Below are 8255 nucleotides of genomic sequence, written 5' to 3' on the forward strand. Positions count from 1 at the left end.
CGCTCGATCAAGTATACAGGGGAGTATGTAACTATATATACGCAAAGCTAGCCGATCCAAATCCGATACACAGAAGTCGAGCTTCCTGCTAGACTGACATATATATATATATAGCTACAAGTAGCTGGGCCACCGCTTCGTAGCTTCTATATTATCAGACGTGTATCCAAAGCTAGTACAATTATATATCTATCTTTAAGTTTCCACTACCACGTTAACAAGGAATACATGAACATATTATTGTATCACTTCCACACGTCAAAGAGCATCATTTTGAATATTTATATGGTCACTCACTAATTTGACCATTAGTTGTGGTTTTGTTAAGTATATAAAAATATAGAGAAGTGGTAATATTATTATGTATTAAGAAAGTTCAAGAGCATCCATAAATATTCTAGATAGGTGTACAAGGCAGAGACTAGATTCTAATAATAAATAATATATATACAAAGCTCAAGTTATACAAATTTAATAACGACAATTACCACAGGCAACCTAATGCATGCATCGGGGGCGGAGGAAGACTTAGGGCCACTAGGGATATGGCCCTAGGCATTGTCCGATTTTCTCTACATTATAGAACACTGTAGCAAAGAGGCCAAGCCGAGCCAGCCTAATCAGCCCATGGAGTAGCCCTAGGCATTGGGCCGGCCGAGCTCCTTGGCATGCATGATGATCAAACTTAATTTCTTAGCATAGCCTCCCCTAAATTTTCTGAGCTTACTGTATTATGAGCAAGATATGAAAGTCAATATAAATTTAAACAATGAAGCTCAAAAATCCTTATATCCCGCAAGATAAAAAAACCATAAAGTACAAGGCTATATTGACATTATAGAAAATGAAATTGGCACAACGCCAAGCTTTGCAAGCAATTTACGACAAATGTGCGAGAGGGTATAAAACAATTTACATCCCACCAAGATACCTCAAGCATATATGTAATCCATGTGAACCAAACATAAAACAACATGCCTCAATCTTAGCCCACCAAGATCCCATGCACGGAATATCCATATGCATACTAATCTCAACATAAATGTTGGGTGCACCTCGTATGCAAACTAGTCGCAAAGCGGCTACCTCAACTGCATGGATCAATGTAGGTTTTCCCTAGAAGTATTCTTCCAAGTTTTATATTGTAACCACAAGGAAGAAATGTATTATTAAATCTAACTTGCAGATGTATAAGCGTAAAGCTAGTGTATGAAATAAATAAATAAATTAAAGTACATATGAAATGCTGAATAAGGTTGTGAACAAGATAGATAAAAGCATCTTCTGTAAGGCATAGGTTCACTCGAATACACTTCTACTACACAAATGGAAATGCCCTAATCAAGTTATCGCACTGGCTATGACTTGCTCTGTTTTTCTCTCTATTCCACTATCACCAGGCTAGGGTAATTAAGTGCCTTATTACTTGCACACATTACATCAATATACCTGTAAGATTGAACTAACTACAATGGTTACTAGCAATGCAATCTTACTAAGATCAGACCGTCACGATATATATGTAATGAATCATGTGTTGATCAATATAGACAAAAATAACACACATGGGTATCATGCACTGATATATACCAAAATAGAACACTTGGGTATAAATGTTCATGAATCAGTTAGGTATCGAGAAACACCTTTAACCCCAGGGAAGAACACCCCATGATGTTACACGTGGATAAACATATTGTTGAGTGAGATGTCCCCGAAGATGAAGGTAAGAAAATCTGAAAGGCCAATTGACCCAAAGAAATCCCTAAGACAATCAATTCAGGGTGGTTTCCCCCTCTTAGCTTTACTAGCAATGATGCTCATGGTTCTATGATGTATTCTCTACCTTGCGATGACTGTAAGAACTGAAAAAAAATACAGAACCATGTTCTGTAGATGCAAATAATGTATTTTACACAAGGCAATGTATTCTACTCTAGTGAAGAATTGATCTGGATGTGGAGTCCACGTAGAAAAGCCTTGGGCCCCCTCATCTTTGACCCACGGGTTAGGGCTCCTAAAGTGGGCTTGCGAACCAAAGAACTTGAACAAACCGTCTAGTATAGGTCGTCCAAGTTAAAGACCATCTTCCTTGTGCTTGGTCCTGAATTGCCCAAAGTTAGAGTCCAAAGTAAAATAATTCAAGACAGCTCACCGTATGTTGTAGTTCCTATAAAATATCAATATGGTCTAAAATACAAGATAAATCAAATATAGGAGCAAAAATACCCTTCATAGCTAGTAATGTAGAGTTAGCAATAAAGCCCATCAGCTGGAGCATATTAAAAATAGGATACATCTCAATACTACCAAATGCAACCTCATTGAAGTGGTCAAGTACATGATTGTACTATAACCCGTGGACTATATATGGCTTGATAATCAAGATAACGCATAACTCAGGGAAAGAGATTTAGACACAACTATGTTTGTGTTTCTTGCAAGGGTGGTGGTAGAAATCTACCTGAAGAACTCACAGAAGAGTGTGACATATATAAAGTTTTGAAGCTATGTGGATTGCCTCATTCTGATCATAAAATGTATCTCTAGCATAATGCTACTCAACCTATGAGGTATTCACATCATTTAACTTGATTTCCATGTGATATACATGAAACAAGCAACTCCTCCAGACTAGACATTTTTAGCACAAGTTGTGGATGTCGCTGCTAGTCAGGTATTGGAGGGTCAAAAGCTCTTTTTGTGTTTTAGATGTATGATGAGAAATCACATGAAAAAGAAATATCTGAATTTATCTTCTCATCAATACACCAAAATTGTCGGAAAGCCATATGCTGTATGAGAACATAAGTTTCATCAATTGTTATGTCTACCCATCAACTTACCCAAAGAATTTGAATAAAGTCCTTAAAGAAACATCATTATATGAGTTAATATGATCCATGCCATTAAAGCATCTTGGTCAATAGATGCATGGTATATTTCAGCAATTAATGACAACCATGTATTATGACTAAATATGTTTTGAAGGCACTACTACAAAAAGCATTTTTAGGGACGGGTAAAAACTCATTTTTAGGGGCGAGTAGCACACCCGTTGCTAGTTTTCGCAGCTAAAAAATAGCTATTACCAGGGGTGGGTGCATTACCCGCCCCTGTAAATCCATTTCTAGGGGCGGGTCACCCCCTCACCCGCCCCTGGAAATGCATTTGTAGGGGTTGGTGTCACCCCCTCACCCGCCCCTGGAAATGGGTTTCCCGCTATATTTTACGATTTGAATTCCCGCTAATTTTGATCTCTCAATCTAATTCGCGATCGTGACGTGGAACATGTTCGGTAACTAAAAATACTTATGCATACAAAATTAAATTATATGGTAATCAAACATCATTAGAGTACATCATTAAAGTTCACATTGAATACATATTTTTCCTCTATTCCTCCCTAGGAACGCTATTCGAGTCGGCACAGTGCCGTTGATTGTCCCACTCATGAAGTCCAATGTATTTATCTTCCGTTGCCAAATCTTGTGCTTCGTGAAAAAATTTGCCCCTCACATTGACCACTTCATGCATAATGAAACGGCACAGATCATCGACTACATCTAGAAGTTGTTTCTCGTGGAGCCGGCCACCGTGTTTCTCCGGGTGTATCTGCAATTATTGAACCAATGGTAAAATTAATTAACCAAGTGCTAGTTACAGTAAAAAAATACTGTACACATTTGCATCTTTCCCTAATAAGGAGTAGCGCCTTACACATTTGGGATCAGTAGTATATCTCCCTTGCACCTTTAGATGCTCGCACATGTAGTACCCATAGTGCACGGAACCCGCGGGTTGCTTGTGGCATGGAAACCTTGTGCGTCTAGTCAATTTCTCTGGTTTGCAGGCAGGTTGATTTGATCCTTTATGAATGTAGAACTGGTAAACCCTGTTTTAAAATGAAAGAAATGGAAAGTTAATTTATATATGTATACTTCTGTAGCGAAATAAGCATGATGTGCATATGTATCAATTTAACTTGTACTAAAAAAATAAAAAACTCAACATATTATTTTACCACTAAATGTTGGAAAAAATCTAACATGCATCTTTGAAAAATAGGAAAAAAACAAATCTTCTTCTCTCTCCTCCATAGATCTAGGGCATTATTTGCATAAGAATGATGCTAAAAACTATATATCGAGTCAAAATGATTACATAATCTTATTCTCCTACTAAAATAGCACAACTTCATCCAAAAGTTCGAGGCAAATGGTGTCTCAAATGGCTAATCCACACCATGGAGATTTAGAGCTAGTTAGAGGCAAAGAGAGCTCCATTTGAGCCATAAATCTAACAAAAGAACTTAGAAATAATAAGGAATTAGCGTCAACTTACCTCCTAGAGCCCCTAACTCGAAGGAAGTTGAAAAGCTCCCCCCATTTTCTTTTTTTGGCTCTTGGGGGAGCTCCTCTCCCGAGCAAACAATGGAGGGCCGGGATGAGGAAGAAGGTGCCTAGATTTTTATAGATATTTTTAGGGGCGGGTTGGGGGGTGAGCCGCCCTTGTAAACCCATTTGCAGGGACGGCTCACCCCCTAGCCGCCCCTAAAAATGGCGCCCATTTGTAGGGGTGGCTGAGGGGGTGAGCCGCCCTACAAATGAATTTACAGGAGCGGCTCGATTGCTACATTACCCGCGCTCCATTTGTAAGAACGGGTGATATTTTGGTCCACCCCTAAAAAAGTTTTGGGGTGTTGCTACAAATCATTTTTGTAGTAGTGAGGATTAATCATATTGAGTTAAGTCACTACATGTTACAAGAAAAGAGACCCCTCAATTGTCATGAAAAAGCATGCCAAGGACTTGGATGTGAATATTAAGGATCTTTCTAATACAAAATGTCACAAGGAGATGAAGGACGCTTGTTTTAGTATAGGTTTTATAGTTTTCTAATCATTGACCATACTATTCGGGGGGGGGGGGGTTGAGCTAGTAACTGGATACTGTAGGCTTGGTCATGAAATAGATTCACACTTGAGTTAAACTAGCAGTAGCACTAGATAGCTCAGAGATGGCAAGAATACACTTGAGAAAGAAAAAATTCAAAGTTGAAATCAAAGAAACTCGAACGGGTGAATTCCAGCAGAAAAAACAAGTAACGAATGATCCTAGGGGTATAGTAGTGAGCAGCAGATTAATGCTTTGCACAGAATGTGAAGACTTAGTAGTACCATATGATCTGGTATTTTGCCCAGAAGTTGCGGACTAATGATCAAACGTCTAATACTCTACTCAGTAGTATTCAGAAGAATTGGAGTTTTTCTCTCTTTAGCACTAGATGATCCGCTGACTTTTGTTAGTCTAGTACTCTACTCAGTAGCATCCAGAAGGACTCGGCAAAATTTGCTTCACCTCCGGATGATCCACTACTCTACTCAGAAGCTAACAGACTGAGGAACGGACTAATAATGAACTCAAAAAGTTTAAGGGCTTTTCAAAGGCTAAATTATCACCTCAATGCGACCGGAAACTGTTGGTGTTTTACCGCCAAGTCCACCGAGGGATACCCCGAGGTTGTAGGTTGTAGGTAGGGTGTCGCCGAGATTAAGAACTTGAAGGTGCAAACAACACAAGGTTTAGACAGGTTCGGGCTGCGATGTGCGTAATACCCTATGGTGGTTTGTATTGCCTTAATTGTAGATTGATGTCTTATCTTTGGAGGAGGTTCCTCCCCCCTTATATACTCTCAGGGGACATGGTTATATTAACCCTAGACCGATACTAGCTTAGGAGTCCTACCCGAGTACTACTCGGATAGTTTCCTTCTGTACCGACTAGTTGTACTCGTATCCAAGTACTTTACGACACATATAAGGTATGGGACATGCCTCATCCGTTATTCTAGACTATTCTATGTCATGTGCGCATTCCCTTTGTTAATGGCCATTAAAACACATTGTGACCGTCAACTTCTCAGGAATAAACAGAGCTTTGCACTATGTTCCATACATAATTTACTTATTTATAATAAGTTTCATAAGTTTTGAATGAGTTGTGAATGCAGGAACAGATGAACCAAAAATGAGGCAAATTGGGAAAACTCCCAGGCCAACCGGCCTCCCCTAGGCCGGCCGGCCTGGCAATGAACCCAAATGCCACATCACTGATCAAGGGGCAAGCAAACACACCCACAATGCCCCTGAGATGTGCACTTCAACTCGGTTTGATCCAATGATCCGAAAGGCTTCACCCATGGATTGAAGGGCCCACTTGCATGCAAGACTCGGGCAAATAAGGTGCCAGCTCCACCGACACCAGGAGAGCATTAGGATCGTCCAGAAGAAAGGCGGTGCCACACGGCCACCATCCCAGGCCGGCCGGCTGGCTTCTTCTTTCGTGCCAAGATAGAGATGCCGCCTTGACAATTATCACAACCGCTTCCAGGACTCAATCCAAGCTGCAAGATCGAAGTCGGTGCAAATCAAAGGCCGGCCGGCCCGAAAGTCATGCAACTTCCACAACCATTTCACTGACGCTAACCTCAACCCTCCTACACTATAAATAGAGGGGCATTGATCAGTTGTAAACACACATCAAGGAGTTCTCTTCTCTCTTTTCACTTTCTAGAGTTAGGTTTAGTAGTTTGCGAGTTAGAGTCAAGTTGAACTTGTCTCGGGATTCCGAAGTCGTCATCGGAAGTTTGGTATAGCTCTTGTATATTTCCCTTTGACATTTTATCAATTAATTTATCTTCTTTACTTTTCGAGTCAGCTTTACTTTCCGCATTTATTTATGGTTTCCATGTTATCCAACTTGTGTGCGGAAGTACCTTTCCTCTAGCTTAGGCTTTGTTATCTTTCTTGTTTATCGGGATCTTACCTTACGGGTTTTCTCGCCCGAACTAGAGAGCTCAAGTCAGTTCCCTAGGTTGAGGGGGATTTCTCTTGAACGCGTTAAGAGAAATCCTAACACCGAGTGCAGATGTGTTGTCTGGCTTAGTGTTAGCTAGGAAGTGTGTTCCACCCCACGGAATAGTGTGGTAGGCGACAAGTGGTGACAGCCCTATCCATCCCTTGTACTCTACCATGTTCGGATGCTTTCATAGAAATAGTAGTAGATTGCCGTTGGACTCCCCTCTCACCCCTTTCTGCACTCTTCCTCTTCCAGCCGCCGAAGTAAGCTCTAGGTTCCCGATAACCGGTTAGAGGCAAGGTTTAGTCTAGTCAGGCTAGCTCGTTAGTTTAGAAGTCTTTTAGGAGTCTTTCTCGCTCGTTGTCCTCCCAGCTACCTTACCGCTCTAAGGTTTAGAGTGTCCTATGACAGACGATCATCGCTTGGCCATTATCTTATCTTATCATATCTTGCTTACCCACACTAGGTTAGTTGGTTGATATCTCTGGTAAAGTTGATCATTTGATTCTTCTATACTCTTTAACCATAGTGCTTCCCCGAGGAAATTTACGATACCCTGGAATACTCCAAGGTGAAGTGCTACAGTAGTGATTCTGTGCACTTGCGGAATATCAATTCTATTGGAGCATAAGAAGCACCAACAAGTATTGCTAGCGCTGTTGCTGGGGAAGCAATTGGCTAAAGATATCGTTGAATAGGTTGATACAATTTACTGATTTGTCGCCGCTAATTTTAGTGGGATTACCATTGCTCTCTTTTTTTTCCTTGTGATTTATGTAGAGCAGCGCATGACCGGCTTCGATCTACAACAAAACTTCAACTCGAATCCAGAAAGAATTTGGAGAACTATCCAACGTAGACTTGTCCCACCTCAAAAGAGACATTCCTTAGGCCAAGGTTCGACAACAGTACCTTCATCACCCATGGCTCAGAAGACACTCCGTTAGTTCCCAGCCCCGTCCAGCAGTCATATCCCTAGTGGATTGAACACCAACCAAGGCACCGAAGGCTTTGAGCTAAAGACTGGACTTGTCAACATGGTCCGAGAAAGTCCCTTCTACAGTAAGGCATCGGATGATACCAACGCTCACCTTCAGAACTTCTTGGAAGTGAGTAGCATAATCAACCCAAAAGGCACTACAATGGATAACATTCGTCTTCGTCTATTCCCATTCTTTTTGCTTGGGAAAGCAAAGACATGGTTCTACACCAACAAGGAAGCATTCAACAATTAGAATGCCTGCTTCAATGCCTTCCTGGCCAAGTACTTTCCGGTGGGAAAAACAAACGCCCTTTGGAATAGGATTTCCAATTTTCAACAACTCCAGGATGAGACGATCTCGGAAGCCTAGGACGTCTCTAGGAATACATTGAAGCATGCCCACACTATAGCAT

General features: G+C 40.9%; 1 non-coding gene across 1 annotated transcript; it reads right to left on the reverse strand.

Moving 5' to 3' along the window:
• Positions 1–8149: 8149 nt before the first annotated feature.
• LOC112888239 lies at positions 8150–8255 on the reverse strand. Its single transcript, XR_003227777.1, has one exon. It is a non-coding gene; the product is annotated as a small nucleolar RNA R71 (small nucleolar RNA).

The sequence above is a fragment of the Panicum hallii genome, chromosome 3 (genome assembly GCF_002211085.1).
Source record: "Panicum hallii strain FIL2 chromosome 3, PHallii_v3.1, whole genome shotgun sequence".
NCBI lineage: Eukaryota > Viridiplantae > Streptophyta > Magnoliopsida > Poales > Poaceae > Panicum > Panicum hallii.